At 36.5% G+C, this 27,796-nt stretch overlaps 1 long non-coding RNA gene across 1 annotated transcript; it reads left to right on the forward strand.

Annotated features, from left to right (window-relative positions):
* Nucleotides 1-1,876: 1,876 nt before the first annotated feature.
* LOC111098909 lies at nt 1,877-27,796 on the forward strand. The gene is made up of 5 exons (XR_005369987.1): nt 1,877-2,198; nt 3,697-3,780; nt 25,104-25,357; nt 25,502-25,566; nt 27,337-27,796. It is a non-coding gene; the product is annotated as an uncharacterized LOC111098909 (long non-coding RNA).

Raw genomic sequence — 27,796 nt, forward strand, 5'->3', positions numbered from 1 at the left:
TTTTTTCCTTTCACTTTGTATTACTTGAAACCATCTTAAGTTTCTGTGGCAGAAGCCTCAATAGTGGATATACCTAATATTCATTCTACTTCGATGAAAGCCATGTAACCAGATACAAGTGTTCATTTTTCAGCTTCCTTCACAGAGGGAAAGACAATGGCATATAAGAGGAAATTGATGAGCAGAGCTTCCAGAAAAGTTCTTCAGTCTTTGGGCTCCTTCTTTATCATTTCTTCCCTAGAACATCGATGTGATAGCTGGAGTGATGGGGACCACCTTCCGATTACGAGGTGACCTCAAAAATGGTCACAAAGGAAGATACAACAGAAACATAGAAGGACCCTAGAAGGCTGATGATATTGGAGAACCTCTAAACTATCCATGAGCTGCCTACTCCCAGACTTGATTTTATATGTGGGAGAAATAAGCCCTTGCATTTGTTTAGGCCCCCTTTCCCTGTATCTTAACAACTAAGGGCCTACAGTAATTCCTAACTGACACTGTGTCCAATCTTTTTGCCTACTGGCATGTTTCAGAGTGGTATTTCCCCCTAAAGGTTTTGGCTCTACCTGAGGCTATAAATTCTTCAAAAGGCAGGAACTGGTTTTATGCCATTTTTAAAATCTTTCTTTGGTACTTAACAAGCATCATATGCAACTAGAAGGCTGTTAATAAATTATCTTTTTGCTATTAAAACCATCTGAAACCTTAAAGATTGGCGTTTCCTGATCAGTGGCTGGATATATATGACACCTATCCATGTATATAGATATACAACCACATATGTACATTTATTTATTTGTTTCCTTGTTTATTTATTTATGAATTTATTTTATAAAGTTTTAATTTATTTATTCATGAGAGACACAGACAGAGGCAGAGACATAGAGGGAGAAAGCAGGCTCTCACAGAGAGCCCTATGCAGGATTCGATCCCCGGACCTGGAATCATGCCCTGACCTGAAGGCATGATCTATTCCCTTTGAACTTAAAGCTATATCTAAGCATGAAAAAGACTAGACATTTCCCACGTGCTCTGAACAAAGCCTTTATTCGATTCATATATCTAACAACAGTAGTCAGAGAGAGAAACATATAAAGATTTTGCCGAAGGGCCACTATACAGAAGACTCTTCCTTGACTTGCCAGTTCTCATTTCTTTCACAACTCATTCAAGAATGGTTTTCCCAGGGGCAGCTCTGGTGGCCCAGCGGTTTAGCGCTGCCTTCAGCCTGAGGTGTGATCCTGGAGACCCAGGATCGAGTCCCATGTCGGGCTCCTTGCATGGAGCCTGCTTCTCCCTCCGCCTGTGTCTCTGCCTCTCTCTCTCTCTCTCTCTTTCTCTCTCTCTCTCTGCTGTCATGAATAAATAAAATATTTAAAAAAGAATGGTTTTCCCAGTAAGATACAACCATACCTCACCTCCCGAAAGAATTGTAAATGCCAACATGGATTCTCATATATTCTAGACATTAATGGCTTTCAAATTTATTTCAAGTTCCCAATAAACACATTTGCCTCATAATATCTAAGTTCTCTTTGTTTGGTTTTGAGTAGGCCCAGAAACAAATAACCTTTTCTCCTAGAGCATCTTTTTCTTCACCAGGTTTCTCAAGGAAGAGAGAAAATAAGGACAAAATAAGGCAGATGCAGATTAAAATGCCACCTTTTTTTAAATTGATAAGGTCTAGGTTGAAGCTTAGTTTTTACATACTGAATCCCAAAATTAAACTGATCAATCTGCTAGGCACAGGCGCCACAGTACCCAACACCACTTCCCATGGAGGCCCAGTTCCTCTTACAGGGCAACCTGGTGGAGTATTCTTAGAACATGCTCTGAGTTCTGCAAGCAGTTAGCTCATAAGTAGAGAAGAGGAATGGATTCATCAAGAGGCTCCTCTGATTCAGAGGAAATCTAAGTGCTCTTAGAGCATCAACCACATCAGGAGACTAAAATTGATGTCATTCGTGTGTTTAACTACTAGTGGAAAATGGGCCCAAGTCATTTTGCTAAATCAGAGGGCTTCCCCTCAGCACTGCCTTAGAAAGATCAGGAAAACCAGGAGGGCAGAAATAGAATTCCAGCCCAAGCTGACCTCATTGGTTAGGAGATATTTCAATGTTGGATTAAAGTTTCATGTTCCCCCCAGCTGACCGAATTCAACACACAAATGTTTACTTTATGTCTCTAATCATTAGGTAGGTATACCTACACTTATATTTAAGCATATATTTAAACAAGGTGTTATAGACACCTTGACTTTGTCTTTCTGATGGTAGGTTTAACTTTGAGAACCAAGAAACTAATACATTTCTATTGATTAAAAAAAACAAAAAACAAAACACCTAAGAAACTATATCTTTTTATCTAAACAAGCTATCAAGAAGATTTCACTTTATAGTTTTTTGGGTTAAATCTACCTAACTCATTCTTTCAACACTTTTAACTCCATCACAGAGATTTCTTGGTAATATATGGTTTTTGATCTTATCTGAATTGCTGTTCCTCAACTACAACTCTCCATTTAAAATCACTTTCCTGAGAGTAATGTACATTTTGGGCATCTGAGTATATTTGTAGAACTAGTAGTTGTGGTAACAAGACTAAGTTTACATGTCTGTCCACATCAGCACCATGTACTCAAGATGGATTTCAGCTGCCAAAAAGGTCACTCCAAACTGCTTGCACAAACCTGTCTTTATGCCCCTGTTTATTATGCTCCCATGTAGTAGATGTCTTAGGCACTGAAACAGCACAGCCATATATCAACAGCTCTCGGGTGGTTCCGAATGTTCTAAACAAGAGCAAGGGTGCGCTGAACCTCCCATGTAAACTTTATACAACAGATTCAGCAGAACTGTAATTATTTACAAAATGATGGCATGAGAAATCTCTGGATTTATATCTTACGTTAAAGTAACTTAGATGGTGTCCACATAATTCTTGAATTCGTGGTAGGTTTGCAATTTATTTTGTTTTATTTTGGTTGCACTTGATACAGCTCTAAGGCTATTTTCATTGAAATTTCAAAAAGAAAACATCTAAGATTGGACAGGTTTCTGAAATGTATGTGACAAGTAAGCCTGGTGTATACATGGTACCATGGCAACTTAAACTTATTTTTGCATTGGCATAAAGTATTGTACATTGGATATAGAATGTAAAATCCATTTTGGTTTTTTACTTTTATAACAAAAACAAAATAATTAAGAAAAAATATAGCATTTTGGAGACATATCTGTAGACACTAGTCCAACTAAATCAGGTGGAATTTAGAACTTCATGTCCCTTTTAAATTTTTTTTTTCAAATTTGTTTCTTGTCCAAAGTAGTGAATCTAAGCACAAAGCTCCCTTTGAGGTCAAGGGGACTCCCTGTTTGTACTGCCATTACAGGGTGGAGATGAAAAAAAGGAATAAAGCCTCTAAGAACATGGAAAAATCCGGTTTCAATGAAGATCACAGTCCCAAAGTTAGAGGATACAATGACATTAAATATCATATCTACTTGGAGTTGGATCTACACCAATTTGTAAATTATATTGATAAGAGACATAAAATTGTTTTGTCACTTACTCAATACTTACACCTAAGTCTTAGCAGCACTGACAATCTGAATGAGGAAAAAGATCTACCCGTCTTATGCCATATTTACAAAAATCAATGAGTTTAATTATTCTTTCTCTTCTCTTTTGCAGCTAAGAAGTTAAAATTTCTTCAGGAGAAAAAAAAAGATAATATAATCGTCGGAATCCTTTGCTCACACACCAAAATGATTTTGAGTATGTCCTATTGAGATATTTCAGTGGGTATTTAGCCATAAGAGCATGAATAATCTGCTATGAAATGTTATCTTATTACTGTCAACATACTTTTCAAACTTTAACTAAATATTACTCCTAACACCACTGTAGGAAAGAAAAAGATTATTATCATATCTTCTCACAGCAGGAAAACTGAAAAAAGAGCAGTTACTTAAGCGTTTTACTCAAGGCAAGAGAAAGTATTAGGGTTAGAAGTCAGATTAGACACTAGCCCAATGCCCTGATCTGCAGCCAGGACTAAGTTATGAACTACCTACTGATTTAGGAGGATGAGGAGAGGAGTCCAGGACATTGCCATTATTTTCCCCATATCATTAACTGGGAATGAATTAGGTCAGTTCTTCCAGAGAACATTCATTTTTTCAGAACTTGAAGAAGTCATTATTTATACTGTGTCAGGTCAAATGTACTATACTATACCATGTCAAATATTTCATCTAATACTGGAGAATATTTTACAAAGCTAGAAATTTGTCAAAACTCCTCATGAAGCATGGTAAAAAAATTAATCAATTCTGAAAATCACAGACTTAATATTTTCCAAATGAATTAGTTAATAAATAGTTTCCCTCTATGGAAATTACTTATTCCCCAGGAAAATATTATTTGATATGACGCCAAACCCAGAACCAGAAATTATGGGACAAATATGTAGAGGGTTGGGAGTTTTGAGGTTTGTCTTGCCTAAAGTGAATGCATTTTGAAAACATTGGAATTCACATTATAGTTCTGTATCTTATTTATTTATTTATTTATTTATTTAGATTTTATTTATTCATGAGAGACACAGAGAGAGAGAGAGAGAGGTAGAGACACAGGCAGAGGGAGAAGGAGGCTCCATGCAGGGAGCCCAATGTGGGACTCGATCCCGGGACTCCAGGATCATGCCTGAGCCAAAGGCAGATGCTCAACCACTGAAACACCCAGGCGTCCTATGTATCTCATTTTAAACATAAAATGGGAGTGATTACAATGGAGCTTAATTGGAAAAACTAGGAGAAAGGTAGTAAAATGGTATTTACATTCTTTAGACCAATTTTCTCCAGGATCTTGAAATTGTCATATTTTATCATTTTGCAGTTGATTTTACATAAATGAAATTTCACTTGGTATAAATTTATTTTGAAGATTAGAGTTATATATAGAGATAAGTATACTTTAATGTCTTTTTAAGTGGAGATTCTGTTTTTTAAAAGATAATGTTATGGCATATCCTGAAGTTATTAAAGATGCCTCAAATCTTCTCTAAACAAGTGTCAAAAATCCAGGCTGGTCTTCAATATTTTGCATAAACTTTATTTAATTGCTTTTTAAAAATGAAGTTCATAAATAATGGGAAATAGGAATAGCCTTTTTGCATAAAAAATAATACAAGGAAAATAGGACAATTAGAATTAAGCTCTTTAAAAAAAGTAAACCAGTGGCACATCCATTAGAAGCAATAATTGCCTTTCAAGTACAAGAAATCTGCTGAGATTCACTAAAGGTTTTTAAATCTGCTGAACCAATACAAACCTCAGTGAAAATAATCTCAGATTTGTTCAAAGCTAGACTCAAGGAAGGAAGTGAAGCTCTCATGTGTCCAAAGAGCTGTCAGTTATCCAGTCTAAGGGGCTGCACAAAATCATGACAATCCAAAGGATAAAGGGAAATAATTTTTACAAAAGCATCAATTCTTTTCTCCTCTCTGTACTCTATCCATCTTTTCCCACCTCTTCCAGCTCCTTTTAGCAAATTGTGGGGTGTAGTTCATTGCATCAGAGATGGTTAGGAGAGAGTAAAAAGCAGAAGGAGAATACTACTGATGTTCCTGGCTTTGGTTTCCCAAACTTACATCCATGAAGACTGTTGCCGCTGTCTCTTACACCTGGCAAATCTCAGGCCGGGGACAGTTCCTCAAAGCTAGGGTTTTGGTGTTGCTATTTCTCTGAAATTTCCCTTGAGCCTGGGAGAGAACCTTGGAGACACAGATGGATTTCAAAAACCCTCTTCCTGGGGCACCTGGGTGGCTCAGCAGTTGAGCATCTGCATTTGGCTCAGAGGGTAACCCCGGGGTCCTGGGACCGAGTCCCACATTGGGCTCCCCACGGGAGCCTGCTTCTCCCTCTGCCTATGTCTCTGCCTCTCTCTGAGTGTGTCTCTCATCAATCAATCAATAAAATCTTAAAAAAAATAAGCCACCTCTTCCTGCTTCCTGGCAGCCTATCAGAGGCACAGTGAGAGTGAAATTGAAAGGACAGGTGAATGGGAAGGCAGGACTGCTTCACAGAGCCCTGGCACAGGGCACTCTGTGGTGTTGGGTGATACACACTCCTACCACAATGATTTTTTTGGAGGATTTTAAAAGCATGGAATTCGACTTTCAAGTTTTTATGTAGGAGAACACTTGATGTTCAAGTCACTTCAAACTAAATAGCAGGCCAGATTCACAATGAAGAGAAACTTCAGCAAAGGCAGGGAGCTGCTGAGAGTCTTCACTTGCTTTCTCTGTACAACACCTTCCAGAAATCGACTGAATTCCACCGTAGATTGATGAAAATCACTTTCTCTCAGAACTTTCCCAAAAGCCAAGATACAATTAAGCATTCTGGTTTCACAGGACATCACTTCCAACCACTTGCCATGGAAATGGATGAAAACTGTCCAAACCCCAAAGCAAGATTTGCTGAATGTCATTCAAATACTAATCATCCAGAGACTACTTGACATTTAAGTTCAACTCTGGAACAGAAATGAATAAATGTTAAGAGGGAAATGACTGAATTTAAATGTAAAATCCTGTAATCCCCACACTTCTAAGTCTGCAGGTGAACCTGACTTGCTCACTCATCACAGACTTCTCTGCATGGTCTGTCACCCTGTACATGCCCTGGTTCATCAGACCTAAGAGCACAAACTGACTGTACTCTACCCATAAATATTTGTTATTTTTCTTTTGTGTGTTATTCTGATTAATTACAAATACTTTGACTTGAAATGAGCCTGAGGAAGAGTTGTTTGTTTGTTTTAAGATTTTTATATATTTATTTATTCAAGAGAGTAAGAGATAACATGGAGGTCAGAGCAGAGGGAGAGGGACAAGCAGACTCTGCGCTGAGCACAGAGACTGACGCAGGGCTCAATCTCAAGACCCTGAGATCATGACCTGAGTTGAAACCAAGAGTCAGACGCTGAACAGACTGTGCCACCTAGGCGCCCCAGTTTTTTTATTTTAAAAAGGTTTTCTTCTCAGCCTCATGACCACTGATGAGATGATTCCTGCCAGCATCACCCCTCCTCCCCCCTACCCCCCACTGCTTGGTGCCAGTGGTGGTCTGTTTCAAACTGGTGATTCTCTGTTGTGAACATTCTAAGATATGGCGGACAACACAATATCAAACAGTATAGAGCTTCAAGCTCGCTCTTTAAAAATTGAACCCAAAAGTGACTGTAACTTTCCACTGGAGAGTTTAACATCCTACAATCATCAGTGTCTACAAGTGCTGTTAACCAGCTCTACTGATGCAAACATTTCTTTGTAAGCATTTACTGAGATATTATAAATTACTTAACTACAGCAGTGTACTTTCTCTCCCTTAATCTTGATCTGATCCCTGAGGGGCTATTTATTACAGATATATACAACTTGTCATTATAAGTGAAGTTAATGTAATATGACACAAGTAGCACACATTGTTTAAATGTGTTCCAGAAAGCTAGCAAATTTAGTTCAGGGAATACTTCTATGCTCTTCTGCCTGAAAAGCAGCAAGAAAGGAGCCAGGCCGGAGCGGGGGTGGGTAGGAGCAAAATATTAAACACTGCTCACTGTAGGTGGCCAATTAATACCCTGTATCCAAGCTGAAACAAATCCTTCCACTATATACATAAAGCATATAATCTCTTATCTGCTTAGGCATTATCAAATATTTTAGCAAATCCTAGTAACTTCAAACACAGGTTTAATGGAATGCAGTGCTAAAACATGCAAAGTCAAGAATCAAGTTTTTTAAGAACATAATCTGTTTTAGAAGGTTTCAAGAGAACTACTTTGCAATCCCATTATAATCTCATCCCGTGAGGAAAGATGACTGATTTGGCAAAACAACATTACATGTGTTAAAGCAAAATGCACAGTTGATTTTGCCTTCTCAAAAAATCAAAGCCATAGGCAGAAAAATCATTTTAATTCCCTAGAAGCTGAAGGAGTACAGAGCCATGGTTCGAGTTCTCCACATTTGGTCCTAAGATAATATTAATTTGAGAGGGAATTCTACTAGTGGTCACATGATATTAACAGTATCATCTAGCTGGGAAATGTGCCAGTATTAATTCAACGTTGTGGTTTTTATCTCATCATCAAGTTAAAAGTAATACAATTCATTATACCACAAGCATGCAAAAATCACAAAACAAAGCCCAAACACCAACATATCCAATAATAAAGCTCCGATAAAATTTCAGTTTTCACTCATTTGTACATATACTTTAAAAAGGATCCATTTCTCCATATATGTCCCTTTCTCCTGGATAACTGGAATATATTTTAAAGGGTTTTTTTTATTCTTCATCATTTCCATCTTCATCTGGGATTGTGTTCATGCACTCAGGGTGGTTTAGATGAAAGCTCAGAAAGTAGGTAAAGTGAGAGAAATCTCCCTTGCAGAATCAGGCAACCACAGCATGAAGCCAGAGAGAAAAGTGAAGAAGTGGACAGAGAGACACAGACAAAACTATATGTAGGAAACGGATCTTTCCATGTATTTTAAAGCAAAAGCTGAGTGATATACTTGATTTATAAGTGTAACATTTTATGCCTTTTATATAAACCAGAATATAGAGATCCAAAAGATAGTTCCTAGCTAAACATGGTGGGGAGGTAGGTGGGTGGGGAACCATTTAATTTTTTTTTTAAAGGAATGATTTCTCAGTAGGGTTTGCATAGCTTAAGGAATCTAGTGCTTGTGAGTGATGCAAGATAACACTTTCTTGTAATTTTATATAGTAAGCAAAGATTTAGAATATTTACAGACCACCCTGAGTAAGAACGTCACTGGATTCTAGGAGCATGCTCATACCAGAACATTCATCTTAAAAAAAAAAAAAAGTGTCCAATGGCCGTCGGGCCATATATGGCTGTAGGGGAAGGTATGTCTTTGACTTCCTAGTGCCTGCAGAAGTAGAGCACAAAGTCATGACAGCCTGCTGAAGGATTTTCTTTCTTTAATTTGTTATAATGACTGAGTTTTTATCAGATCTGGCCATCGACTGTACTAAAACACTAAGGTTCCCCACATTATAATCTCTGACAGAAAAAAGATTGTAAAGACACTCGTGCTGCTTTGAGTGACAGTCTGCTAGGGTGAATGATTCAGTGCAAAACAAAGTTCCTCAATCATTTGCATGCCCGCAAACTGCCATGTGTTGGTATCTGGGTGCTGCTAGCTCGCTCTCTGGTCCCGGGCTGACACAGAGAAGAGGTCTGGGTATGATATTCTAGACTGTACATGGCCAGACTGGTATAAGCTCCTTTTTCTGATTTATGGGTCGGTCTTGAAACAGTCACAATTTCTCCTTATTAAAATGGATGCAGGAGCGTTCCAAACTTTGAGTCAGACAAAATTCCTTTCATTTTTATTCACTCCACTGTAATTGTAATGAATTACAGTATTCTACTATTTATATCCTCAACATACATTTTCACAGAAGTTCCCTGTCACTCTACATTAGTCAACAGATGCTACAATGTCTGATCTTAAAGATTTCGTGGCCCCTGTGGATTTTTCCCATTACTCAGGCAGCGAGGTTTTCCCCATTGGTTATTTCCTCTATGGTAATAAAGTCACTTTTGGATAAGCATTAACTCTTTCATGGCTCCTCTAGCTGTAGCATGATATAGCAGTAAACAAAACAAATAACACTACATTTGTCTGAGGGAGGGCTCATTTCTACTTACACATGAATTTAATGGTTATTAAGTTATTCAGTTACCTTTTTCTGAAATGCTAAAAATAGTCTTAAAAAATCATTTACAGTAATTGCTTTCCTACCAAGCAACTGTTTACAGTGGGTGATTCCAGGCAACTGATACAGCAATGCTTTCTATCAACAAGGACGTATAACCAACATTCTTAACACTGCATGTTTACCTGCAAGTCATAATCTACTTGGGGTGTAGGTTGCCAAATACTTTGTTTTAGGGTAACAGTTCAATTTTTTTTTTAATTTTTAATTTTATTTATTTATGGTAGTCACACAGAGAGAGAGAGAGAGAGAGAGGCAGAGACACAGGCAGAGGGAGGAGCAGGCTCCATGCCCGGGAGCCCGACGTGGGATTCGATCCCGGGTCTCCAGGATCGCGCCCTGGGCCTAAGGCAGGCGCCAAACCGCTGCACCACCCAGGGATCCCTCAATTTGTTTTTAATTAAATGGAACATCCTGGGTTTTCTTCCTTCCTGAAATCCTGAAGGATGTAATATAAGTCTTCAGTCTAACATTACTGTTCTAGAAAACATAGACTTATGCAAAACTCTCCTCGTCATTTAAGTTGTGCAACCATTAAGTCTGAACTATTTTAACAGAGTATCAGAGAACCTCAGATTTGGCGGTAATTCACAATATATAAGTATTTATTTTAAGAGTAGGCAAATATGACTTGCCTTCCTAAATTCAGGAGATCGGCATTTCCAAACCACAATTATCTGTATGGATTTCTTGACTTGGATCAAAAAAAAAGTAGATGCTATTTCATCTATATATTTAACCAAAGGGCCTATATGCTTTACTTTATGCACGTTAATCCATTTATTGATTTAAAAAAATATTTTTAGTAGTCCTTGTACTAAATTACAGAGGTTCATGAGATTCATAAAGATCACTTCCTAATGTCTAGGAGATCTGGAGTTCTGGTAGGCATCTTGCTAAAAATGTGGTACCAACACAGATTGTGTCTTTACCCAGTATGCCTGTGAGAAAAATTAACTTAAGTCAAATTCTCTTTCGTTGGACATCAAAAAGTAGATCATAAGATACCGTTCAAGTGTGGGATTGCCTACTGTCTTTCAGAAATGACTCACTATTACCTTCTCTCACCTGACTCTGGAGGGCTGAAGGGACAGCAGCATCTGCAAATGTTGACAGGAGGAAAACTTGACTGACCTAAACCCTTCTCATTCCTGGAGCTCACACATTTTAGGGATTTGCATCCAGAGGCACACACAAGACTTGAAGACACATATAATACTTGCTGAGAGTATTTTAAAAGATATTCTTTGAATCTCAGCTAGTGGGAAATACATTTGTTATCTTCCACTGAAAAGCTTTTTGATTGCAGAAGATTTATGTCTCAGAACTGTTTATAAGGAATCAGAAAAAGCAAACAAAAACAATAATCCTGAGAATATTCAAATTTTGCAATTTTCAAAAACCCTTTGGATTGTATGATTTAGGTTACATTTTCAAAACTCACAATACTCAATGAGCAACCTATGGCTTACTCAAAATCAGGGGCTTCCCCACAGTGTCCCTGGGAGGCTCAGTAGGAAAGGAGCTCAAAGGGAGGTGGGAGGGATCCCTGGGTGGCGCAGTGGTTAGGTGCCTGCCTTTGGCCCAGGGCGCGATCCTGGGGACCTGGGATCGAATCCCACGTAGGGCTCCCGGTGCGTGGAGCCTGCTTCTCCCTCTGCCTATGTCTCTGCCTCTCTCTCTCACTGTGTGCCTATCATAAATAAAAAATAAAAAATTAAAATAAAAAAAAAGGGAGGTGGGAGAAAGGCCCAGAGAGAAAACTGCCCTTTCAGCCACATGACCGTACATTTGGCTGTTGTGTACATAGAAGGTCATCATAAGATTCCATTTGGGAAAAGATTCTGCCACTCAGAGAAAGAAAGAAATGTCACAAAATACATACTCTAAATTAATTGTTACCAGAGGGATTGCAGAAATCCAGAATGGCTGTTTTTTAGCAAGAAGACTCTGTTTTTTTTCCCCTCAAATAAGAATTTATGTAGACTATTAGAATTGTCTTGAAATTTGAATAAACATTCAGTATTCAATATGGAAATGTAAATCAGTTATTAACCTACAGAAAAAAGTAAGAAAAGATTTTATAAGGAAACAACTAAGGAGAGGAGTGTGTTAATATAAAAATAATTATTCTTTGGGCTATAAACATAATACGTTTCCATTGTCAAAAAATTTGGACATGTAGAAAGGAATTTTTAAAGTGAGATCAAATCAAATGTAGGCCCATTATCAGCTATTCCGTGGATGTGTGGATGCAGAAACATCGCCACTATCATAATGAATATACTTCTGTAGCCTACGTATTTAATTTAACATTGTCTTGTGTGGTTACTTATGCATTAAAAAAAAAACACATTTCTCTTAAGGAGGAAATTGAAAAGACAGAATGAAGAACGTTGTCATTGGTATAAAATTTTAAGAAGCATGAAACAGGAACCTTAGGTCTTTTCAAACATCTCCACCTTTTCCATTTGGACAATCCCAGGTAATAAGGATTTGCCTTGAAGCTATTTTCTTGGAGGTAGGAACCTTAGTGTTCTGGGTCTCTAGAAATTCCATTTTATCTATCTGAGGGATATCATCCCCACTGGTCTACACTTCACTTTCCTAGTTTCTTTTTCCATTATCTCATAAAGAAAATAGCCATAAAATAAATAAAAAGCAATTTCTACTGTGAGAAGAAAAGCCAAATAATCAGTTCAAAAATAATTGTCTTAATGAACTGCTAAGTCTAAATTAGACCTCCTGATATAAACTAAAATAAAATGCCCACAGCTTGTGATAAATTAATGATTATTGCACATGTTAAGCAAAAAATTATCTAGACTGCGAGCTAAAAAAAGGCAAGATTTCCCAACCAAAGGTCAGAGGAAATGGGTTTGGGGGATGGAGAGATTCACCCAATGCTAAGTGTGAAGGTCTACTAGGATTTTCTCCAAATGCATTTTAGATTAAGTACCATAGAATTGGTGATCTACTTAAAGTTCACAGCTACTACAACTATTTAACCACATTGGGATAAGTGTTAATCCCACTACAGAAAAACTGAAACAGTCAGCCTAGTGGTAATCGTAATCTAGAAATAGGTTAAAGGCCTCTCTAGCTTCTTTGAGCCTCTCTCTATAACCTGCCCCTGCAACGAAGTTAGCATGGTTAACTTTTAATTATCATGTTAGTTTAGTTATAGGCTTCACATCCTCCCTAACTTTGCCTGAAACCAGCCCTGGGTTGCCTACCCTCCCATTGACTCAGAAGGCAGCCTATAAATCCTCTACCATAACAACCGCTTTTCTACCTGTCTCTCTGCTCGCATCATTTTCCCCAATATCCAAGGAAGTCCTAGTCATTGGGTGTTCAACAACATCCATTACATAAATGAACAAACAAGTGACGACAAACACATTACTTAATTAAAATAAAAATGAAATTAAAGGAATAAATGTATAGGAAGGGAAATAAAATTTTACCTGAGATGTTGCCATTATAGTGTCAGCACGGCACTTTTGCCATTTGTTTTTGTGCATGCACCTAGGACATTAAACTCCACAATACCAGGTGAATTCCACTTGCCAGCTGTAACCATTAAAACATCACCTGCTGTCAAACATACCTTTCAGTCCCTGAGTGTTATTTAAGAGAACTAAGGACCTCAGCCTATAGCATTTCTTTTGAATAAAAAATCATTAAGGGTTAATGACCCAATGCCTTGCTCTAGGCCCAAAACTATTTCTAATCAGTCATTAGTCTCCCCCTACATGGCCTGAAACTCCATGATTATTGCTTAATTTAAGCACAAACTACTATGCGGGCAGAACATTGCCTATCTCTCTCCTTTAAACATAATGAGCACAGATTTCCATGAATTTAATCAGTTGTTTACATGTGACTTGGTTCTTGGCAATAACAAAAATTGTGTCCTTCACTTTTATAAAATTTTAAACATACTATCCTGAGAGTTCAGGTCATATTGTTATTTCTTCCATGGATCAAATCATGATATTTAAGATTTGATATTTTAAAAGTTACAAATTGTATAACATTTTATTTCAATGTCCTATGTAACTCTCTATTCACCTTTTCTCTTTTAGCACAAATTTGATTCATTTCTTGAAATCTATAATAGCATTATCTAACGACAAAGTGACCCATGTTTCTTCAGGCAATTTGATAATCATATGATTTCAGAAATACCTTGGATTTCTTAAATTAGTAACAGAAAATGTATCATGGATTTTTCCAACGTTTTGCTTTACAAATATTTACTGCCACACCAAACTTTGTTTTAGTTCTTCCGTCTACTTGATAATCCCCTGATTAGACCATCCCATGCTCGGAGGAGCCAAAGAAAAATTGTGGAGCCTGCCAAAGGCAAATAGACTGTGTATTTCTTTCAAAATTCTATTTTTTTTCAATAGCTTGTGCTTTTTTTCTGATAAAATAAACGATTCAGACTAACAAGCCACTCATTGATCTTTGACCTTTTCAGCCACATCAAAAGCATCTTAAAAGCCAATTAGTGGAAATACAGAGAAAAGGTCATTTTGTTACAGCGCTCAACATCGGAACCATAATATTTTACATAGATTCAAGTTATCCATGGCTTTCATTACAAAAGTAGAAAGATAAATACTTTAATCATAAAGCAGGTAGGTATTTTGTGCATGCACAAATGATTTTTGTTTTCCTCATGTTGAGTACAGTCATTTCCTTAGCACAGCCAATGCACAGGGTCTCTAGTAAATGCTTTCTTGATGATCTCTTTTGATGTAGAACAGGGACAACACTGATAAATGATGGCTATTGATAATCCCCAAACCTCATTTTAACCTCTGCTTTAATTGCTTTCTCAAAACAGCCCTTTACCAGACTATTTCAGAAAAAAAGAAATACACATAAGATTAAACATTGGCTTTTTTTTCTCTTTCTCCCTTTTCTGCCCTGATAGTACTGATTTTAGGTAGCATAACAGAAAACACAGAGAAAATCCAGGACTTAGATGACTGCAGAACTGAATAGAAGCCCTCAGAAATTAAAATAATGATTTTATAAAGATTATTATTCAATATATTTGTAGTTAAATGTCTAAAGATCAATTGTTTTGGGGACTCATTTATTAATTTTTTAAATTTTTTTTTGAAGATCGACAATTTTCAGGGCCCTAGGCTAGATATACTTTGACATACATAATAATACAAAAGACATGATTACTGTCCTAAGAAAATTGTATTTACTAGAGGATGATATAATCTGGTAAATCCCTCCTATGTTGTGCTGCATGTGATGTCTTTCTGCCAGTTTAATACAAAACAATAGAAATCATTTTGATTTTGGTAGCAAGCATTTTCCTGTGGGACAGAGAATCAATTCATCTTATTTTTAAATGAGAGTATCTGATTTTTTCTCTAAGCAAGACATTATTTTGTATATATGGCAGAAAAGTAAACAAGTATATATATTTAAAGAAAAACCTAGAACAAAAATCTAAATATATCCTGAAATGAAGCATAATGCTATAATGCTATAATCTAAAAAATATGTGGAACTTGTAGAATAAAGTCTCCAAGGTCACTTGTAACATACAAGTATCAGGTATTGAAAAACTGTATTAGACTTTGATTTTCTGAGCAGGAATTTCCAGTCTTTTCCTAAATGCTTTTCCTTTAAAGTACAAGCAGACCACATTCATCAAAACCAGATGCTAATGTCTCTCTGCTCAGCTTCAGTTATCAATATCAAGCTTGAAAGATCCAAAACATTTTTGTAAAAAATTGACTGTGCGTGTGATCAGGTCATATTCACCAGGGTTGACATGAGCCAAGGACCATAAATGCCTTTGAAATGAAAAAAAAAAAAAAAAAAAAATCAAGGTCCTTCAGACCATGTTTTTCCCTTTAATTTTTTTAAGTTAAAAAATTATTTGTTCAAGAAATGTTACATACATGTGCAGTATGCATGCATGTACACACACACACACACACACACACACAGAGTTTTGTTAAGGTCTGCTAAATATTAGGCCAAGAGAAAAACCAAACTTCCTCATTTGGTCCTTTGAAAATTGCTGACGTTGAATGGATCAGCCCTTCAAAATCTGCACTGCTCTGTTGGCCACAGTGTACAGATTATGATGGAGGTGTACAGTCAGCAATCAAGGGCACCAGCCTTGCCACTCCCACAGTCTTGAGTGAATGGAGCAAACCACAAGCTATAGCTTCACAGCTAGTACTAATATGTTGGTAGAGATGGGGCTACATTTTATGCTAATATCCTTAAGAGAGTAAAGAAATCCTTAAGTTCCTTTGATACTCTTCCCTTGGGCATCCAAAATTCTAACCATATATCACTTTTCTCCAGCTATATTTAAATAGTCTACATAAAGATCTTTCCTTTCCTTTTAGAGGACAATACTAATGGCAATGATATATTAAACAAAAACATACCAGTTTTTAAAACACATTTACATCCTTGATTTAAACTTTTAAAATTCACTGCAGCAACAGAAGTTCAAAGAAATAAGTAATCAAATTTTTTAAAAAACAACTTGACTTCATGAATTCACTAATTGCCATAGAATTGATTAGAAGTACCAACTTAATGTTAATATTGTAGTATAATATATGACAGCAGGTAGCATAATTTAATGCTACCTCTGTATTAAATGTAAGCAACTATATTAAATATGATCTAAACACTATTTAGAATTTTAATCTCAAAGATAGTTAAATGCTGTGTTAGGCATTAAATGTTCAATGATAAAGCAATCAGAAGCTCTGCCCTCATAAGACTTATAATCATACAATAAACACACTCATGAACACCTAAACCAACAAGTAAATAAATGAAATGGTAATATGTACAATGAAGAAAACAAACAATACAGTAAGACTTATTTAATTTTGTCATTCATAGATAGTGTGATGATTAATATTATGGGTCTAGTGGTCCATGGGTGCCTAGATATTTAATTAAACATTTTTCTGGGTATGTCTGCGAGGATGTTTCTCTTTTATTTTCCTTTTTTTAAAAAAATTATTTATTTGAGAGACAGAGAAAGAGAGCACAAGAAGGAGGAACAACAGAAGGCAAGGGAGAAGCAGGTTACCCACTGAGCAGGGAGTTCGATGTAGGGCTTGATCCCAGGACCCTGAGATTATGACCTAAACCAAGGCAGATGCTTAACCGCTTAACCAACTGAGCCACTCAGGCACCCTTGTGAGATTAACGTTTGAACTGATAGTCTAAATAGAAAAAAGTAGATTGCTCTCTCCAACATGAGTGGGCTTCATCCAATCAGTTGGATCCCTGAATAGAACAAAAAGTTGGAGTACAGGATAACTCCTCCTGTCTAGGACATCCTATCTTCTGATTCAAACTGAAATGTTAGCTCTTCCTGGGTCTCCAGCCTACCAACCTTTGTACCAGAACTACACCATTGGCTCTCCTGGGTCTCCAGATTGCCAACTGCCAGTCTTGGAAAATGTTAACCTGTTAACAGTTTAACAGGTTAAAAACTGTTAAAAGCTGAAACTGTTTTTAAAAGTTGGATCACTACAAGTCGTGATTGGAGAGAACAAATTAAAGATGCTGAATGGGTTGAAAGCAACATAAGACAGAAAGAAGAGTGGTGGTAAAGACGGAAAGGAGAAAACACGGTTTTGAAGGTAAAGTCACCTAAACTAGCTCATGGCTGAGAAAGATGAAGAAGAAGGTGGTAATGTGAAGGACGATTCTTATGGTGATGGCTTGAGCAGGTGAGTTGAAACAATTGGACGAGAAATAGATGTGTAAAGGGATAACAATAGTAAAATATGGGGCATATTTACTTTCTAAACATTGTAGTCCAAATGGTGATTTCCAAAAAAAAGAAAATAAAAAAAAATGCATGTAAGAATCTGAAGAGGGATCCCTGGGTGGCTCAGTGGTTTAGTGCCTGCCTTTGGCCCAGGGCGTGATCCTGGAGTCCCAGGATGGAGTCCCACGTCGGGCTCCTGGTATGGAACCTGCTTCTCCCTCTGCCTGTGTCTCTGCCTCTCTCTCTCTCTCTCTCTCTCTCTCTCTCTCTGTCTATCATGAATAAATAAACAAAATCTTAAAAAAAAAAAAAAAAGAAGAGTGTCTTTAAAAGAAGAGCTCTTCTTAAAAAAAAAAAAAGAATCTGAAGAAACAGATTCAGGAAGGAAAGAAGTCATAATTGAAGAGTTATCTTTGGGACCTATAGACTTATAAATAGTATTAAAGGTGTGGCAATGACTGAGATCACTTAGACAATGAACACAGACTCAGAAGAAAAGACCACATAGGGCTGACTCCTGAGTAACAATTTAAAGTTTGGGAAGACAATGAGCCCACAGAAAATACTAAATGATCAGTAAGCAACATCAGGAGACTATGGTGTCTCAGAAGTCATATGAAGAAGTGTCATGAAGAATGGTGGAAGCAAGAGTGTTAATAAGAGTGTTAGCAGTTCATGAGAACTGTTAAGAGGAGACTATTAAAATTTGGCAAATGGAAATGACTGAGAGATGAGGGGGAAAACCCATAAAGAAGTAAGTATCACCATATCTTGTAGAGTGAAAGATCACCTTAGTAAAAGATTCTTTCAAAACTAAGAAGTTCGTATCATAACCAACATAACAGATTTGAGGAAAATCTGAAAATAGAAGAATTCTATACATAATCTCAAGAATTGCCAGCTTTTCTAAAATGGTGTGTCAATTCAATATACACCATTGCACTGAGGGCATTATTATGTCAGAAATATATTTTAATAGGTAGTTTTTCTATAAAGTTAAATTATTATTGTGCAAAGAAAAAACTGTGCCAAAATTCCTAAGAAGTTCCATTGAAAATCTAACTCAAAGATCTTATCATGCTAGAGAACTAGGCCTGGTGTTGTCCCCTTGCCATAAACAGCTATAAAACTGGAAAGAATATGAGTAACAATTATTCACAGACATTGAGATAGCACAAAATATAGCACTATAATCCCTGAAAGAAAGGAAACAAGGCAAGTCCCCCATGCTGCCCTGGCTCTCTGCTTAGAGATATGCCTGACTTGTGGTATAAAAAGAAGGATCTCAAGCAGAGCACAGGTGTATTACTAGTTTGAGGAGACAGAGACAATGGGAATTTAAGGAGCAGAGTATTGGAAAGAAGGGAGAAATCCATGGAAGAACTCAAGATCTCTCCTTAAGGGTCCCCTTAAGCCTTTGGCCGAATACTAAGGCATATATACTTAGTATAAAGCTCAGTGGGTCTGAGCAAAGAATGACCAAAGATCTGAATCATTCTCAGACATTATTCATGAGATATTTATGTACAAATTTCCATAGTGCAAAAATTTCTTCAACATTTGAGAAATTTGGTAAAGATCTCAGAAAGGTCATTCTTAAGTAGGAAATCTAAACTGCATTGGAGTAGTCCTCATTGAGCTTTAAAAACAGGACTTGAAAAGATCAAGATGACATGTAAGTAATGAACTGCCTGCCAGAATAAATCCAGCACTCGTAAAAAGAAGACAACACAAACCTTATAGTCACCAATGTAGCATTGATGATGTCTACAATCTAATGAAAAGATTTCTAGATTGGTGATAGGGATAAATTAATAGGAAAATATAATCCACATCCAGGAGAAAAATCAGTAGAAAGTAATAGACTCAAGAATGACAGAGACAATAGAATTAGCAGATGAGGACTTTAAAAATATAACATCTGAAATGAAAATTTAACTGAAAGGGATTAACAATAGAATAGACACTCAGAAGAAAATATCAGTGAGCTTGAATACACAGAAGATACTTTTCAAAGTAAAGCACAAACTAAAACATGAAAATGAAATTAACAGAGCCTCAGTAACCTGTGGGAAAATATCAAGGAATCTAATATCCGTGTAATGCTAATCTTGAAAAGTGGGGCAGAGGAGAAGAGAGAAATATTTGAAGACTAATTGAAAATTTTTCAAATAAAAACTACAAACCTATGGTTTATAAATCCATAACAATTCTAAAAAGCCCAATAAACCTTATGCAGAATAAAAAGAAAACTATAAGTCTAGGCATATCATAATTAAACTGCTGAAAAAATTCAGAGAAAAACAAGCACATCTTGTGGAAAGGAACAAAGATAAGAATGACTACAGACATCTTGAATTAAACTGTGCAAGCCAGAAGATCTTTAAAGTGCTGAAAGAATGAGGGGAAAAAAAATGTCATTCTGGAAATAACCTTCTAAAATGCAAGAAAAATCAGGCCAACAAAAAACTATGAAACTGTAGCTAGCAGTTTCCTCCTCTACAGGAAATGTTAAAGGGAGTTCTTTCAGTAAAAGGAAATGATAACAGATGGAAACTTATGTCTATTTCAAAGAATGAAAAGAGCCAAAATAGTAAGTATGTGATTAAATATTAAGAATTTTTATCTTTCCTAATTTAAAATATATATACATATTTGACTAATTAAAACAATGAAGGTATTTATGATGTTTATAACCTGTAGAAAATGAAATATATGACAAAAATAAAACAAAGTTCAAGAAAGAAAACGGAAATACACTGTTTTAAGCATACTACCATATATTAGGTGGTATAGTATTATATGAAGGTAGAATATGATACATTAATGATCATATTCTGAACTCCAGAGCAACTACTAAAATATTAAATAACTTTAGCTTAAAATTGAAGAGTAAAAATGACATGATTGCTAAAATATAGATAATTATCCAAAAGAAGGCAGGGAATGAGAAAACAAAGAATAATTAGAAAACAAGTAGATGCTAGATTTAAAGGAAATCCTGTCAATAATTACATTGGATGTAAATGATATAAACCATACAAGTGACAGCAGGGATTATTTTTCTGGATTTTTTTAAAAAGAGCAAGACTTAACTATATTGTCTTTACAGAAATACACTTTAAATATACAGACACTGGTCACAAGTAAAATGATTGAAAATATATATCATGCTCACAATAACCTAAAGGAAGTTGGGGTAGCTATATTAATAGCAAACAAAGTAAATTTCAGAACAAAAATTACCATAAGGGAAGAATATTTTGTAATGATAAAGAAGATATAACAATTTCAAATGTGCATACACCAAACAAGAGAAGTTCAAAATAGATGAAGGAAAAGCAAAAATCCTCTCTGAGTAATTGATAGCATAAGTAGACAAAATCAGCAGGATTTAGCAGGCATGTATACACTATCAACCAATTTGACCTAATTATCATTTATTGAGCATTCTCCTCGACATCAGCAGAATGCACACATCACTATCAAAGGCACATGGACATTTACAAGCTACATGTTGGTCAATCAAACAAGTGTCAATAGATCTAAAAGGATAATAATCATCTAGAATATGTTAACAACAATGGAATTAAATCACAAGTCAACAATGAAATGTATTCTTAAATTCCCAAATATTTGAAAATAAACAAATTTCTATTTTTGATTTTTTTTATTTATTTATGATAGTCACACACACAGAGAGAGAGAGAGAGAGAGAGAGGCAGAGACATAGGCAGAGGGAGAAGCAGATTCCATGCACCGGGAGCTGGATGTGGGATTCAATCCTGGGTCTCCAGGATCGCGCCCTGGGCCAAAGGCAGGCGCCAAACCGCTGCGCCACCCAGGGATCCCAATAAACACATTTCTAAATAACCCAAGGGTCAAAGAAGATATCACAGGGGATATTAGAAAATATTTTTAACTGAGTTGAGATGAAATCACAGCACATTAAAATGTGTGAGTTAAAGCTAAAACAATGCTGACTAAAACTAAAAAAAATGCTTATATCAGAAAATCATAAATGTCTAAATCAATGATCCTTATATTTTCCACCTTAAACTAGAAAAAACAGTGCAAATTACACTCAGGAGAAGAAAGGAAATAATGGAATGTAAACCAATGAAATAGATGTAAACAATTACAAAATAAAACCAAAACCTGGTTGTTTGAAGAGTAATAAAATTCATAAGGCTAAAGATAGATTAATGGGGAAAAAAGATGGAGAGAAAAGACACAAAAACTAATATTGAGTGAAAGGGGAACATCTCTACAAAACCTATAGATAGTAAATTATAATAAGGAATTATTAGAACAAATATATGCCCATAATTTGTAAGCTTAGATAAAAAATTAACACATTCCTTGAAATAGAAAAATTTCCCAGACTGACCAAACAGGAAATTAAAATTTGAATAGCCCTATGGTTATTAAAACTATAATGAAAAACCTCTTCTCATCCAATTTTAAAATAAATAAGTCTTAGAGATGTAACTTACAGACAGCATGGTGACTATAGTTAATAATACTGTATTTCATATTTGAAGTTGCTGAGAGAAAAGATCCTAAAAGTTCTTTTTTTTTTAAGATTTTTTTTAAGATTTTTTTTTTTTTTTTTTAATGATAGACATAAGGAGAGAGGCGGGGGAGACACAGGAGGAGGGAGAAGCTGGCTCCATGCCGGGAGCCTGACTTGGGACTTGATCCTGGGACTCCAGGATTATGCCCAGGGCCAAAGGCAGGTGCCAAACCTCTGAGCCACCCAGGGATCCCCTAGATCCTAAAAGTTCTCATCACAAGAAAAAAATTCTGTAGCAATGTATGTTAACTAGACTTATTGTGGTGATCATTTCCAATACATTCAAATGCCAAATTATTATATCATACATGTGAACCAATGTAATGTATGTCTATTATACCTCAATTAAAATTTTTTAAAATTTCCCTTAAAGAGTAATAAAAGCTCAGATAGCTTCACCCGAAAATTATATCAAATATTTATTGAATAAATAATGCCAATCTTATGCAAATTTTTTTAGAAAGTAGAGGAGGGAAGGCACATTTCTTAATTTATTTGATCAAAATTGGTACCTCCAAAAAGTTGATACCACCACCACCAGACAGAGTTTAAAGAAAATTGCAGACTAATACCCCTTGTGAAATTAGATGCAGAAACGCATTAGAAAATATCGGCAAATCAAATCTAATAATACGCAAAAAGATACATCATTTTTTCAATTTTACTTGTTATGTTTGGGTTCAAAGCTGTCTGTGAAAGAACAAAGTCCCTGGGAGCCTCAGGTTGGAACTGCTTTCAATCGACCAAAATCTAACGTCAGGTCTCTGGTAAAATGCAAAAAATAAAAAATAAAAAAAGACAACAAATTATTTTTATTCATGAAGGCATGCTCCTTTGCAATGTTACTTTACAATTTCATCCCATCAAGAGGAATACTCTATGCCTCCATCCTTGGAATCTGTCCTCATTCGCCGCTTTGGCCAATAGAAAACAGCAGAGGTGAATTCAGTTGGTTCAAGCTTAGAACTCAAGAGACCTTGTTTCCATTCTTGCTTTTGGAAGCCTGCCACAACACAAGAACAAGCCTGAGCTGTCCTGCTGGATGATAAGCGACCACTGGGAAGAGAGCCAATGTTCCCTAACTTACAGCTACCATGGAGCAGATCCCAGACACCTGAGATGAGTTGAGTCCAACCTATGGCAGCAAACTGTCAGCAGAACCTAGACCAAACGGCTGACCTGAAAATCATTTCCAACTTTCAACTTCTCTCACAACTTTGCCCTGCTAAGTGATCGGCAGAGAGGAGAGGGATCAAACTAAAATGAGGGACCGGAGTGACTTTAAAGAATTATTTAATTAGAAATACAAACAGTTCCCTTGACCTTGATCTTCAACTTTATTTATACATTTGACTTGTTTTTGATGCAGTGTATTATGGCTATCAATATATAAAGAAGACACATAAATAGTTAAATAATTGATATATTTTTTCATTTTAGTGTATGTTTCCAAGGAAAATAAAATTAAAAAATAATCTTCATTAGAATAGTTCGGTCATTATGGATTAATTTATATGAGCCTTATTTGGAATCATGTCTCCTGCCAGAAGTTGTTAATGCCAGATGTTTGTGTGAAATCTCCAATATGTAGCTCATTAATTTATACACTCAGCAAACATTTCTTCATTATCTACTATGTGCTAGGCCCGATACTAGACTAATATTACAACAATGGAGAAGACAAAGACCCTCTTGCAGCTTCTCAAAGCCCTGGTTTTTAGAGATCATCACTGGAGTGAATTGCACTTTAGTTAGTAGAGCCCTAAAGCTTTTAAATTATATTGTTTTAAGGATCTCTGTATTAGAAATGCACCCTCTGTCATTTACATTTTTTCTGTACTATTTTAAGTAGAAGAGAAAGGGATGAGGCTGTAGTCCCTGGATCTAATTCTAGATGTACCCATGAAATGTTACACATGTGAAGGGCATCTGTTATGTATTTTTGCCACAGAAATACAATCAAGTACTGCTGTGGGAGAGGGCACATATATGACTAAGCCGTTGTGAACAGGAGGGCAGAGTACAGGATCATCTAGGTGAGAAGGCCATAGTGAAGGCTTTATATCCAAGTTAACTCTTGATGTGGGAGGTAAATGGGTGCTTGTACTTGGACAAGATGTCAAAGAAAGAGAGCATATTGCAGGTATAGGGAACAATATTACCAAAGATGTAAAATGAAGGAAATGGTGCTTGGCATGGATATTAATATGGCATGGGGCATGAAGCAGGGAGAGGAAGGAGCGGGATTAGCAGCAAAACAGGTAAGAGGTGAAAGAGACTATCTGAGGCTGGATCATGGAGAGCTCAGCATGCCACACCATGCTGAGTTCTTACTTGTCTCTGTAGATGAGAGGGAAATTACTGAAGCATTCTGAGCAAGTGAGCAGTGAGAATTAGACTTATATTTTAGAAAGATTTCTCTGGAGGTATTTTGGACAGTAAATGGATGCATGGAGACAAGTGAGTCATAGTTAAAAACAGCAGCAACAACAACAACAACAACTATTACAATAGAACAGTGAGAGAAAGCAAAAGCCTAAGCGATAGGCTACCTCAGTGGTAGTGAAAGAGGGGAATGTCTGTTGATCATTAGGACTTGAAGAGGAAGAGGCCAAGATGACTCATCTTTTGGATCTGGGGCATCTACTATGTGAAGAGTAGACTCATGAAGCACACTAGGAAACAAGCCAACACATTTCTGGGGATTTCAAAAGATTGATGATGTTAGCAGACTGTGGTACCTGCTTGTCCTTGAAATAGAGTCTGGAAGAGGTGATTTTCTGGGATGTCCAAGGGGAGTGTTTCACAGGTATCTGCTTCCTCAGTTCTGCCCACTGGCTGAGAAAGGATCTCATACACACTTATGCTAATGCTGAAGGATAATGGACTAATAATCTTCTTTCTCTTTCAGATGAAAAAGGATTGACACTATGAACCAGAAGTCAGTGCAGAGTCTACCCCAAAGAATCAAAAAGTTCTTTTGCATTTACATTGTTCTGGAATTAATGACCATGTGCTCTTAAGCCAGTCTCTGGACCTCATTTTTCTGAGTATGCTGAACTACATGGTTCCTACATTCTCCATCTGGCTCCTTTAACAACAAAATCTGTACTGTGTTGGACAACAACAAGCCAACGACCTCATTATTGAATGAGTCCTAAAAGAGTGAGTCGGCATGCTTATTAGAATGGAATGGGTATGCCATTTCATCAAAAAAATTTCCAGAGCTTCGTCAGCTGGAGGCTTTCCTTTTAGGATAGCACCTCCATTCTCTAAGTATTTTGACACTAAGATATCTTTTTCTTTCAGGAACTATGACTCTCAGAGTGCCAAATATGATAAGATATTCTGAAGCAGAAGTCAAATAACAAAGGGTACCTATTTACTATTCCTTTTTTCTATACAATAAAAATTAAACATTTTTTCCTCTCCTAAATTTAATATTCAGCCTGTCAAAGGACTCAAAAATAACCTTTTTCTTATGAAAAAGACCAAGGCAAAACCCTGAGGACATTTTTGAACATTTAGTAATAGTGTTCTTGACTGGTTTAAGGTTATCTTCACAAAAGCAATGTAAATTTAAAGGAAAGTAGTGGAACTGAATTTTTTCAGTTTTTCATATGAATGCTCAAGAGAATGAGTTTGACATTACTGCCTCTATGACCATCAGGATATCATTTCCCTTCCTCTGCCCATACAGTTGTATATTCAAGAAAACCAGAAACTCATTTATTGGTTTTGCTTCTTCTCCCCATGGGACTTGCCAGTGTTCTCAATTTAAATCTAAGGCATAAGTGCAATGGGCTGACTTTAGCTTAATGATAAAGTCACAAAATCACAAATATATAAGAAATATGTTGCATGGATTCAAATATCCCACAAACTATTCAGTTTCAGTTGATAGTTCTGCTTTATTCAAATATACTGCATGTTTTAAATTCTTATTTTTGCATGTTTATGAATGGGAACTGAAGAATTTGTGACAATATTAAGCATATGGAAGATCTGGGTAGCTCCCAATTAGTCTTTTTTGGTGTTATTAGCCTTATTTGGTGTTATTCTCATGCAGATGAGTTAGGTCTGCTATTGATATAAAATCCTGAACACTGGGGGCACCTGGGTGGTTCAGTGGTTGAGCGTCTACCTTTCGCTCACATCATGATCTCAGGCTCCTGGGATCCGAGTCCCTGAGGGGAGCCTGCTTCTCCCTCTGCCTATGTCTCTGCCTTTCTCTGTGTCTTTCATGAATAAATAAATAAAATAAAAAATCTTGTTAAAAAATCCTGAACACTGAATTCAGTGATGGACTTGTAAATAATGAAATTGCGACTTACTTTCGTTCTCAGCTCAAGAAGGTGGTTAGGGGACTATGTTTCTGTAGGGGTCTGGTCTTCCAAATATGTTGGCAGTTCTTGGCTTCCCCTCAGGTTCTGGTTGGTATGGAATCTGTTTTTCTTTGAAGGCTATTCCAAGACTTGAGTAGAATGATTTGTATCTGGGTCTGTTTTGCTTCTCAGGTGGTATCATACTCCCTTGCAGAGACCTTGCCAGGAATAACCTCTGTTGGAAGGAAAGGGAAAGGAGGGAGGCAGAGAGGGATAAGGAAGAAACAGAGCATATCAGATGGACTTTATATTTCAGAGTTTTGAGAAAGAAAGCAGGACTTACTGTGGAATTCATTTAAATAAATATTCTATTACCTAGATAATCATACTCGAGTGTTTTGGTACAAGATAGGAAAGATATAGCTTGATGGTTATTCACAGATGGCTGCAAGTACAATATTAACCCACAGTGTGATTTGATGCATGAAAAAAAAAAAAAAAGACCTTATTAGGCTGCACTGTCGGAATCATGGTGCCTGAATCATAGAATGCAGAAGTCCCTCTGGATGCTGCTGCCTTCACATTGCTTTGAAAGATTGCAGTGAATCCAACTATCACAATCTAAAGAGGATGGTAACAAATTAGAACTTACCTAAATTGGCCACCAAGTAACCCTAGCACAAAAGACAAGATATTTGTGGAAGAATAAAAGAGAGTCAACATATTTATCTCAGACTCAACAAGGAGTATGTTGCATTTCTGAAAGTGTGTTTGACTGACCCCTGAGTCAGAATCACTTTTTTTTTTTTTTAAATGCAGATTTCTTGGCTGCACCTGTAAATTACGGAATCAGAATCCTGAGGGCCAGCTGGGGAGTGATGCACTTCTTAAAGAAGCTTCTCAGGTGACGTTCCTGCACACAAGCATTTGAGAACCGCTGGAATGGAGAGCCTGAGTGCAATCTTCCAGAAATCAATGGGCCATCATAACGTAGACAGAGGAGGGGATGCATGTGATATTGATCCATAGATGGAACTCAACCACAGGGAGGCAGATTTCAGTAAAACTAACTCTTGAAATCAGAAGCATTTTTTTCATCAGAGACCGTTTTATTTTCTTCTGCATACCTTCATTTCTCAACAAAGTACATTCGTTTTATGGTGCCAAGTAAATAGTTGTAGAATGGGCGAGTGAGTAACTCTCTAATCAGAATGATCATATATTCTGGTTATTCGGTTTCATAGGGCGGTTCTTGCTTTACACCTCTTAAGGCAATAGC

This window comes from Canis lupus, chromosome 15, assembly GCF_011100685.1.
Source record: "Canis lupus familiaris isolate Mischka breed German Shepherd chromosome 15, alternate assembly UU_Cfam_GSD_1.0, whole genome shotgun sequence".
NCBI lineage: Eukaryota > Metazoa > Chordata > Mammalia > Carnivora > Canidae > Canis > Canis lupus.